The sequence below is a fragment of the Rana temporaria genome, chromosome 8 (genome assembly GCF_905171775.1).
Source record: "Rana temporaria chromosome 8, aRanTem1.1, whole genome shotgun sequence".
NCBI classification, from domain to species: Eukaryota; Metazoa; Chordata; class Amphibia; order Anura; family Ranidae; genus Rana; species Rana temporaria.
In genome coordinates, this window is record NC_053496.1 from 68,468,742 (window position 1) to 68,481,699 (window position 12,958).

Sequence of the window (12,958 nt, forward strand, 5' to 3'; positions counted from 1 at the left end):
TAAATAGATATGCTATCAGTCTACTTCTTTGTATTGTGTTCAAGGGAGTCTAAGGGCCGGATTCAGATAGAATGGTCTATCTGTCGGCCCGGCGTAATGTATCTTAGATACGTTACGCCGCTGTAACTTTGGGCGCAAGTTCCGTATTCAGAAAGAACTTGCGCCCTAAGTTACGGCGTCGTAACGTATGTGGACCGGCGTAAGCTCGCCTAATTCAAATGGGGATGTTGGGGGCGTGTTTTATTTAAATTTGACTTGCCCCCACGTATTTTACGTTTTTTTTTAACGGCGCATGCACCGTTCGTGAAAAAATCCCAGTGCCCATGCTCGAAAATCCGCCGCAAAACGTCATTGCTTTCGACGTGAACGTAAATTACGTCCAGCCCTATTCGCGAACGACTTACGCAAACGACGTAAAATTTTCAAAACTCGACGCGGGAACGACGGCCCTACTTAACATTAGCTACGCCTCATATAGCAGGGGTAACTATACAGAGAAAAAAGCCTAACGTAAACGACGTAAAAAAAAAATGCGCCGCAGGGGGGCGTGGTCTAGCCAGGATCGGGAATGGCAGCTTGAACGGAAAGCTCCCGCCGCCACAAACACAACTTTAAACCTATAGGCGCCGGTAAGAGGACTGACCGTCCCGTTTTTACCACCTGACACCCTACAACCTCAGGGAATCTTTTGACACCGAAACCGCCTATAGCGGAGGACTTTTTAAGGAGGTTTTCAATCCTTTAATTGCTGTACCCAGTCCCACAATGGCGGAATCACATAACCTCCCCATTGGGAACAGCGGAGCTCAATTACAGAGTATTAATCCGGTGCCCGCGTACAGCGACAGAACACCGGCAACCTTGGGCGATACGCAACACAATCTCAGCCTTGATGATCTTCACTTGGTAGCAGCTGACATTAAGACCACCCTGACAGCTGTCATTGCTGAATTGAGTTTGGAGATGCGCGCAGTTACAGCGCGAGTTACTGAGGTGGAATTAACTGCTGCGCAACAAGGAGCTGCACTGCGTCATGTCAATTCCAAAGTGAATGCTAACACCTTGCAGCTTAGAGAATTAAATCGACAAGTAGAGGAATTAGAGAATCGCAGTAGGAGGCATAATATAAGAGTGAGGGGGCTCCCCGAATCGGTGGAAATGGAACAGCTAACCCCGGTAATATCGGGTATATTTAACAACTTACTGGGACGTCCCCCACTCACTACCGTTAAAATGGAGCGCATTCACAGAGCGCTTAGAGCGAGAAGCAAGCCATCTGATCCCCCCAGGGATGTAATATGTCATATAGACGATTTCCAACTTAAAGAGAGCATTCTTAGGAATGCCAGGCTGAGAGCAAAATACCTGTATGAGGGTGCCACCATATCATTTTATCAGGACCTGTCTCATATTACACTACAAAATAGAAGAGAATTGAAACCACTTTTAGACAAATTGCGAGACAAGGGGATAATATACAAATGGAAGTTTCCATTCGGTCTGCAAGCCAATAATCAAGGGCACATTGCGGTTCTAAGAGTACCAGAGGATCTCCTGTCATTCTGCAAAGCGATGGACATACAATATATGGATCTACCAACTTGGTACGCGGACTTTCGCGCTAAGACTCCTGCAAAAGACACTGTAAAAGATGACATGATGGAGACGACTTCTTCCAGATCCCGGAGACGACGATCTCAATCGTCTGATAACAGATTGATCCCCAACGCGGAGTCAATGACCGATCATCGAGCAACAGCTTCACCTAAACCCAGGAGGGCAAGGAAAGGATATTGATGTCTTATGTGATGTTTTCTTTCATCCTTGATATGTTTCCTGTTCTCCCCTTTTTTTTTTCCCTAGCCTCCATCTCCTTATATGAATATCACTTGATGGGTATTTATAAGGATTGGTTTGTCGTTAGATGTGATACTATCTAATGGTTGTGTCTCACCTCACTTCACACTGCAATTAGATGGTAGCGCTCCTTGTACGCGCACTTATTAATGGTTACTAGTTATGGCTGTTATATGAATTGGTTCTCTTTTATTATATTTTTATCCCATTTTATGACAAATAGATATGTTCTCTACGCGGGCCATGTATGTGTTTACATGTTGGATGATAATCTGCATGACTATCAGACATGCAGTAATCAGACAAAGTATGATAGATGGTCATATGTGATGAACTTATAGTTCCTGTTATTTATTTATTCATTTATTCCTTAATGAGTAGGGTAATCAATTAATATAATCTTTATTCGCCTTTTCTAATACAAAATGTATGGTATATATATTTGTGGAGGCGGGCAGTGATTTAGTCCTAGTGTTGATTTTGGACTTGGTTAGTTTCAACCCCCAAGTGACAACTATCTTTGCTTGTTTCACCCCTCTGGTGTAGTGCAAAGAGACATTGTTGCATTTCTATATTTTTGTATCTATCCTCCTACAGGAGGTTTCAAACATACTGCTGAATATCTCCTGTTTGTTTTTTATTTATTTATTTTTGTTATTAAATTTTTGTTCTCATTTTCTTTTTCTTGTTTTTCAATTATATTAATAACACCCTCTCTGAGATCATTACTGGTGAGGGATTTGACTAAAAAATACGTTTTTCTTTTCTTTACCTCCGTTTATTAGTGTTGCTCACGAATATTCGCATTGCGAATATTCGACTCGAATATAGCATATTCGAGAAATCGCGCTATATTTCGAATTTCGCGGTGAATATTCGCAATTCCGAATATTCGCATTTTTTCAATTTGATTTTTAAAACAGATCACATCCTATCGACGTCTAAAAGCATTGCTGGTATGATTAGAGACCCTGGGCCGAGTAGCTAAGCTGAGGCGATCCTTTTATGTTGCCAAATTGAAAAAAAAAAAATTGCGATTTTCCGCTATTGCGAATGCGAAAATGATTGCGAATTTTCGATAACTGTGGTAGGAGAACTCTGATTGTCTCTGATGCAAAAGGGGGGGGCTTTGTGTATGTTTCTGTTATGAATATTTGTATGTTTGATATTATTTTTTTTTGTAAGAAGGAAAAAATTGCGCATACCTTAAAAAAAGGGGAGAATACAGCAGCAACTCAAAAATGTTATACAACATAAATTAATACAAGACAGAAAATGGAGTCGCTCTACAAGAATAAAAAATATGTCTAGTGACAAGACATGTGGGCAAATTATAAAATAAGCAAGCGCAAATAACTTGTGAAATACACAGTGAAACAAATATATAAAGAAATATAGTCCCAATAATAGAAAAATAATCTTTCATAAAAATGTCTTTGATATGTGAAGTGAAAAAAAGTCCAAAGCATGCAGCATGAACGTGTTCAATCTTCAAGGTGTTTGATTGACAAACGGCTGTGACAGATGGATAGAGTAAAGAATCACCACCAATGCAAAACACTTTTTATTTTCTATTGTAAAATATCAAGAATATTCTGAGCCAATCAGAGTGCTCCTTCTGCATTTGCCGAATATTCGCAATTATTTTGTATTGTAAAATATCAAGAATATTCTGAGCCAATCAGAGTGCTCCTTCTGCATTTGCCGAATATTCGCAATTATTTTGTATTGTAAAATATCAAGAATATTCTGAGCCAATCAGAGTGCTCCTTCCGCATTTGCCGAATATTCGCAATTATTTTGTATTGTAAAATATCAAGAATATTCTGAGCCAATCAGAGTGCTCCTTCCGCATTTGCCGAATATTCGCAATTATTTTGTATTGTAAAATATCACGAATATTCTGAGCCAATCAGAGCGCTCCTACAGCATTTGTCGAAATTGCGCAGTAAATATCGCATTCGCATGTTGCGATATTTCGATAAAATATCACGAATATTCTGAGCCAATCAGAGCGCTCCTCCAGCATTTCTCGAAATTGCGCAATAAATATCGCATTCGCATGTTGCGATATTTCGATAAAATATCACGAATATTCTGAGCCAATCAGAGTGCTCCTACCGCAGTTATCAAAAAATCGCAATTATTTTCGCATTCGCAATAGCGAAAAATCGCAATCATTTAATTTCGATAAAATATCACGAATATTCGAATTTAGCGAATATATCTCGAATATTCGAATATATATTCGAGATATATCGCGAAATCGAATATGGCATATTCTGCTCAACACTACCGTTTATTACCGTTCTCATTTATTATCATTTGAGTTCCTCCCCCCACTACCCCCACCCCCCCCCCCCTTTTTTTTTTTTTTTTTTTTTTTTTAATACCTATTTACCCACTTCCATTCTAGTAATTGAAATGTCTTCTTCCACTGGCAAAGTGGATGCTTCGAAACGAAGGATCAAATTGTATTCCATGAACACCAAAGGCCTCAACATACCGGAAAAAAGGTCGAAACTATTGTTACTTCTCAAAAAAACTGGTGCCGACGTAATTTTCTTGCAAGAAACACACTTCCAGACCGATAATTACCCCATCTTTACTGATAAATACTTTTCTCACATTTTACACGCCACTAACTCGGATTCCAAGAGCAAAGGGGTTTCTATATTGATATCTAGACATTGTCCCATCCAAATATTGGATACTAAAGTAGACAAGGAGGGCAGATTTTTATTCATTAAAGGCACACTATACAATAAGTCTGTAACCTTGGCTAACATCTACGCCCCCAATAGACTACACGTCCCATTTTTTCAAAATGTTATAGACACTCTAGACATCTTTGCTTCTGGCCTAGTGATAATGGGTGGAGACTTTAATTTGGCACTCAACCCCCTTCTGGACACTTCTTCTAGCTCATCTAAGACCTCATATAGAACGTTAAATTTAATTAAAAAATTATTGCAGCGTCTTTCGTTGCACGACTCTTGGCGCACCTTGAACCCTTCTTCGAGGGACTATACCTTCTACTTCCCCCCACATAATTCCTACTCGAGGTTAGACTATTTTTTTATATCACAAACAGGTCTTGAATTGCTAGTTGACACTTCCATAGACCCCATGATCCTATCCGATCATAATCCTATCTCTATATGCCTGACCTTTGAAAATTAACCCCTTTCCCGGAAACCTTGGAGACTAGACAATACATTACTGAACGATTCAAACAATATCCAAAAACTAAAATCTATAATTTCTTTTTACTTCAAGGAAAACTCAACCATTGATATACATCCTCCCACATCGTGGCTTGCCCATAAATGTGTGGTCAGAGGCGAGCTGATTTCCTTGTTAGCTAAAAGGAATAAAGATAGGAGGGAACATATAAAACTCCTTACTGACCGAATTGAGGTTTTAGAGAGAAAACATAAACACTCACTTGCCTCTAACATACTCACTGAATTAACTAATACCAGGAATGAACTACTTCATATCCTAGAAAAAAAGATCAAACGAAACAATGTATATTCGCAGAAGTTCTTTTATGAATATGGAAATAAAACCGGCAGACTCCTTGCTAATTCCCTAAATGCTTCAAAAAAGAAATTTGACAATATACACTCAATAAATGATTCGACTGGCAAAAAACTAACACGTACTTCTGATATTGCCAAACAATTTCAAATATATTTTTCTAAACTATATAATTTACAAGTCACAAAACCAAATTGCGACTCACAATCTAGAGAATCCATGATCGTAGACTTTCTAAATTCTTATTGTCCCAAACCAATTGACCCAAAAATGGCCAAAGACTTGGATAAACCACTGGGGACGGATGAAACTCTTGTAGCTCTAAAACAACTGAAAGTAGGCAAAAGCCCTGGCCCAGACGGTTTCTCGGTTAATTATTATAAGACCTTTCAAGAACTCCTTATCCCCCATTTTATATCGGCATTTAATTCTACTTCTGCCCAATGGACATCAACCCATGACCTACTCGAAGCACATATAGTGATGGTCCCAAAACCAAATAAGGACAAAAATCTGGTAACCAACTACAGACCTATCTCACTCTTAAACGTAAATGTAAAACTGTATGCAAAAGTTTTAGCGAATCGCCTTTTACCCCTTCTAAACACGTTAATCTCTTTGGATCAGGTGGGATTCACCCCGGGGAGGGAAGCCAGAGATAATACCATCAAAGCCCTTAACATTCAAAATTGGCTACTAGAATCTAAATTTCCAGGATTTATGCTTTCATTGGACGCAGAGAAGGCCTTCGATAGGGTGGCATGGGATTACATGCACAAAGCGCTGGAATCTCTAGGTTTGAAAGAACGTATGCTACAATATATCAACCTTCTGTACTCATCGCCGACGGCAAGGATTAAAATTAATGGCGCCCTGTCGGAGGCTTTCTCTGTGTCCAATGGGACGCGGCAGGGATGCCCATTGTCACCAATCATATTCATTCTAATATTGGAGCCCCTCCTATGTAGAATTCGAGCCAATCAGGACATAGTTGGGATACACATAGGAGATAAACAATATAAATTGGCAGCGTTTGCAGACGACGTGCTTCTATTCCTAACTAATCCTATCATTACACTCCCCAATTTGTTGAAGGACTTTGCCTTATTCCGAGACATATCTAATTTCAAAATTAATTTTGCGAAATCCAGGGCCCTTAATGTTTCCCTGCCCCCGGACCAGATTAACCTGTGCAAACAAAACTTCCCATTTATTTGGGAAGACAAAACATTATCCTATTTAGGAGTTAACTTATCCTCCGATTTGAAAGACGTATACTCTAATAATTTTTTGCCATTATTGAATGAAGTTAAATCTGACTTGTCAAAATGGGATAAGGGTCTGTTTTCATGGTTTGGCAGAGCGAACATTCTTAAGATGAATATCCTCCCGAGATTTTTATACTTGTTCCAAACCCTACCCATCTACGTACCCGGCTCCTTCTTCACATCATTTCGGAAGCTTTGCTTAAACTTTATGGGGTGGGAAACAACCACGAATCAAATGGGACAAATTAGTGGAGCCAAAACATCTGGGAGGTATAGGAGTGCCAGATTTACGCAAATACTATTGGGCCAGTCACCTGTCCAGAATAATTGACTGGCAGGTACATGCTCAATCCAAAGATTGGATAACATTAGAGGAACTTTCATGCTTCTCAATTGCACCGATAAGACACTTGCCATGGATCAACCCAAAAAAAAATCCTCGGTTGACTAAAACGCATCCCATGGTGGGAACAACCCTGAAAATATTCAGGTACTTATGTAAGACGAAAAATGTGTCCTCTATGTATGGACCATTTACACCGATCACCCTAAATCCTGAAATTCACCTTCCTGAATACAACACATCCCTATCCGCTGTTCTCCCAGTAATGTCATACGGGGCTGCAGACTTCTTTGCCCATGGTAACCATTTTTCTTTTGATGCCTTCAAATCTATCAACCCTGATTGCACCGTTTCCAATATCAGTTATAATAAAATCTCTAAATTCCTTGAAAAACTTGCACCCATGAATAAATGGTATAGACCAAAGACACTGTTTGAAACGATTTGTCACAGGGAATGCCCTCAGAAGCATCTCATTTCTCTCACATACACCCTTTTAAACTCAGACATTGAACCTCAATTAGATGATACAAATCTACGTTGGGAAAAAGACCTTCAGATCTCTGTGTCTAATGATCAATGGACAACCGTTTTCAAACGATTACACAAGGGCACATTAAATATTTGTACACAGGAAAATGGATACAAAATTTACTCGAGATGGTATAAAACTCCTTTGGTCATTCACAAATTTGACCCAAATACGTCGCCCTTATGCTGGCGATGTAATAACGCCCCGGGCAGTTTATTACACATTTGGTGGGAATGCGATATAATAGCCAGATTCTGGAGGGAAGTCCATTGACTAATCATACAAATAACAACATACTCTCCCGATTACACTGCTGGACAATACCTACTACACCTCTCTAGCCTCTCCCACTCGATTTACAAAGACACCATTATCTTACACCTCATCAATGCGGCGAGACTTTGTGTCCCAATAAAATGGAAACAGAGTCTCCCACCTACCACAACAGATTGGATACGCAAAGTAAGCCACGTTGCCAAAATGGAAGAATTAATAAGTCAATCTAGAGACTCTTCCAGGACGTACCTCGCTAAATGGTCTTGTTGGACACACTTTGTAAATTCCACTGAATGTCGTGCCTTACTAGAATCCTGATTATATTATTTGATGTGATTTGATCTTTCTTTTCAAAGTAACTAATCTATACACTACAGTTTGGAAATTCAAACTACATCCACTAATGCACAATGACCAATTTCCGGTTCGTTGAGTGGGAAGACCTTTACCTTCCTATTTTTTTTTTTCTCTTTCTCTCTCCCTTCCCCTTTTCCGTATATTTAAACATTGCTATGAATAGATTTACATGTTGCAATGTATGTTATAATTGTTCATTAACCTTATGTATCAGCGTTTTTCAACGCAAATTTTATATGTAATACTTTACTGAAAATACATGTATGCATATATTTTGAAAAATCTAATAAACATATTTAAAAAAAAAAAAATGCGCCGGCCGGACGTACGTTTCTGAATCGGCGTAACTACCTAATTTGCATATTCCTCGCGCAACTATACGGAAGCGCCACCTAGCGGCCAGCGTGAAACTGCAGCCTAAGATACGAGGGTGTAAGACACTTACACCAGTCGGATCTTAGGGATATCTATGCGCATAGATACGACCGGCCGGACTCAGATACGACGGCGTATCAGGAGATACACCGTCGTATCTTGTTTCTGAATCCGGCCCTAAATCTTTTTCTCTCCATCTCCAATTCTTTACATCTTTCGCTCTCTCTTAATCCTCCCATCTTTTTATTCTCTCTTTCTCCTTTCCCTCTCTCTGGAACATACTATCCTATTGCTTTTTAGGGCTATTTATGAAGTTGCATCTGAACTGATGACAGAAAAATAAATCTTCACTGATGTTATTGGCAACATATAGACAGATGATGAAAATACTGGTATTACTAGGTGGACGCACTTCAAGCCACCTAATTTATGCACAACTTCTTGAATCAAACTTTGGGCTGGGCGACTGTAGACAGAAGATACTGTGAACATCGCTCAGGTGATTAATAGACAGCAATCCGGTGTGGGTGCCCGCCCTGGCTCGCCACCGCAGCTTCAAGGGTAAAGGGAAAAATCAGCCGCACACCACTAGGGAGATAATAAATTCCTTTATTGTCACCAGACACGCGAATCAGGAACAAATGTTGATGCATCTCACACAGACATTTTGTGGTTAAAGTGATTGTAAAGGCAGAAGGTTTTTTATCTTAATGCATTCTGTGCAAAAAAATGAACAGTGGCGTAGGAATTTAAAGTCACAGTTCAAAGTCAGCAGTTTTTAGGACTACCTTTTTGTGTCTGCAAGAGTTGTAATTCCTTGCGGTGCAGATTTCCTCCTGTTGCCCAGGCTCCCCCCAGCTTACTCTGCTTTAGTTTGTGAATGGCGCTCAGCACAGAGCACTGCTCATTTATTCACTGTCCAGTGCAGCTGAGGCTGTAGAGAAAGGGACTGGGGAATCTCCGTCCTCAGCCACTTTGTCTGTTTTAAAAGTAAGACATCAGGGGTCTGCTTAGACCCCTAATATTTCACTAAAGCCCCCCCCCCCATGGGGCTCCAAAAAAATAAAAAAATAAAATAATATTTAAAAAATAAATAAATAAAATGTTAAAAATAATAAAAAAATAGAAAATAAAAAATGACTGAAATCGCCTGCTGCCCTACTGACATCATCATCTGCCCTACTGACACTGTCTACTGCTCTACTGACTAACACCATCCACTGCTCTACTGACTGGCACCATCCACTGTCTCACTGATCACTGTCTCAACATCTGCCCCACTGACACCTTATAGACATACATATCTATATATATATATATATATATATATATATATATATATATATATATATATATATATATACACACACGCATGTGTGTTTGCACTCTAAGGCCCCATACACACGGGAGGATTTATCTCGAGGATTTCCGCGGATTTCCATGCGATGGAGTGTACTCACCATCGAATCGAAATCCGCGCCGAAATCCTCTGGCGATGACGTGTCGCGCCGTCGCCGCGATTATGACGCGGCGACGTGCGCGACGCTGTCATATAAGGAATTCCACGCATGCGTCGAATCATTACGACGCATGCGGGGGATCCCTTCGGACGGATGGATCCGGTGAGTCTGTACAGACCAGCGGATCCATCCGTTGGGATGGATTCCAGCGGATAGATTTGATAGCATGTCATCAAATATTTATCCGCTGGAAATCCATCCCAGGGGATAAATATCAGCGGAAACAGATCCGCTGGAGTGTACACACCATAGGATCTATCCGCTGAAACCCATTCGCTGGGATTTTTCAGCGGATGGATTCTATCGTGTGTATGGGGCCTAAGACCTCGTACACACGATAGGTTAACCAGAGGACAACGGTCTGAAGGACCGTTTTCATCAGTCCAAACCGATCGTGTGTGGGCCCCATAGGTTACTTAACCTTAGGTTAAAAAAATGACAACTTGCTTTAAAATTTAACCTATGGATTGGTAACCGATAGGTCAAAACCGATCGTTAGTATGCAAAACTATCGGTTAAAAACCTGTGCATGCTCAGAATCAAGTCGACGCATGCTTGGAAGCATTAAAATTCGTTTTTTTCAGCACGTCGTTTTACGTCACCGCGTTCTGACACGATCAGTTTTTTAACTGATGGTGTGTACGCACGACGGACCATCAGTCAGCTTCATAGGTTAACCTAGGACAACGGACCTATCGTGTGTACAAGGTCTAAGGGTGCACACTCCAATGCAATAGGCTGCGAATGCCCATGGTGCCATTATTGAGTATCTCTATGATTATGGCATGAAGATAGGCTCTGGAGAACTGGGTTTGGGTTTCCTAATCTTTTCACTGCATGTAGCCTCATTCAGGACATGTGCAGTATTTTTGGCACATTGTGAGGCAACCAAAATAATGAGCTACAACATGGCAGGAACTAGTACGCATTTCCAAAAACCTGCCATCTGACTACTCTGCATTAGTGATGAGAAATCAGACAAAATTATAATTCAGTGAATTCATTAAATTGTTGGCCGAATTCTAACTTTAAACTGAATTACACAAAAGTCAACTGGAGGAGAAACTTGTGTCCCTCTGGAGGACTGCTACAGTAGGTAGGCTATTGGCAGCCACATGGGGCGGAAAGCGAGGTACAGCTGTGGGTGATATAGAAAGTAAGCCAGTCAATACTCTCTGGGACAGGTGGATGTTCTTGTCACTTCCAACTCTGCTGAAGGCCCTCTCTGATCTAATACCTGCAGCAGGGAAGGCCAGCCCCACTGTCTCTGCCTTTAAACATGCCTGCCATTTTTGTGAGCACTTCGAGGCTCCTTTTCGCTTATTCGCCTTTCGATATTAATGTGGCAATATATAAACATTTTATTTTAAATAACATCTGAAATAATTATCATCTCACAACCTTCTTTTAAAATTTTTTAGCAGAATGTACGTTCCACGGTTGCATTCTTTAAATAGAAACATGATTAATGCAACAGAGAACTGTCAGTTGCCCTTTTTTCAGAAATGGGAAATTGATTTGGGGAGAACTTTTGGGGAAACCCAAAAAATTTAAATGATACAGGCTATATTTAAGACAGCAACATGCACAAACATGCATGAAACTAACTATAAAATAATCTCACAATGGTATAGAACCCCAGAAAGGCTACATAGGTATTTTCCAAACATAAAGAGCGATTGTTTGGAGATGTCAAGCAGAGCAGGGTACGATGGTACATATCTTCTGGGCTTGTCCCAGAATTAAGGGATTTTGGAAGAAAGTTCGGGAGATTATCCAAAAGTTTAGTGAGGTTGTAATACCGGAGGACCCAGCTTTCTTCCTTCTGCATCTATCAGATATACCGTGGGGAACATATAGGAATTCCATCCTGTGTCACTTAGTGAATGCTGCCAAGGCATGCATACCGCTTAAATGGAAGCAAGTACAATCCCCTACTGTGAGTATGGAGGGGAACAGGGAAAGGAATATAATTGGATAAGGGATCACAAGAATTGGAGGTGAGGGGGAATGGGGGTAAGTTAATAGAAATATTGGGAGAGGGGGTGAGAGGGAAAGACTGGGACATAGTTTCTGGCTGACCACTGTTTTTTTTCTCTCTTGCCCTCCCTCACACCGGTTTAATATTGGGACTTAGTGGCCCATTACCCCATCTTCACCCCTGAAGATTATCTTGGCAAGGTGGGAGTTAATGGGATTGGGGTGAATTAAAGGTCTCAATGTTTTTTTTCTCTCTCTACTGTTGATATATAAAATGAGAGGCTATGGTTAGATTATGTAAAGATGATCGACTGTTTACTGTGATTTTCTGTTAAGATCCATGTTATTCCATTTTCTCTGTATAAATGAAAAAAATTGAAAAATAAAGAAATTGAAAAAAAGAAACATGATAAATCTAATTCTGGTCATCACTACTGTTTGTTTTGTAATACATCATAGATGGTATACGGTTAATACATTGACTTTAATCATGCTCTTCATTGACCTTTATGACTTCTTCTTTCTCTCTTTTCTTTTTTTTTACCATTTATATTGGTTCCACATAAGCAGTTTTAATGTGCCCTCTGTTAATATTAACATTTGTAACTATAAGCTGTTCTCCCTTTCCATTGGATTTCAGCCACTGAAATCCCTCCAGGGCTCTTGCTTACATAAAAGAACATGTAAAACACACATTAAAATGCCCAAGTAAAGCAAAACAATTACAAATGTGTTTGCATGGCTGCCTCTCCAAAACAGACCAGCAAATAGCAAATACATTTTAGTTTTTTCAAAGTAGCAAATCTTGATTTGTGACTGTTAGAGATAAATAGGTTAACAAATATGCATATGATTTTTATTGTTTACAACAAACTAACAAGGACGATGACTTCTAATAGTTGGACCA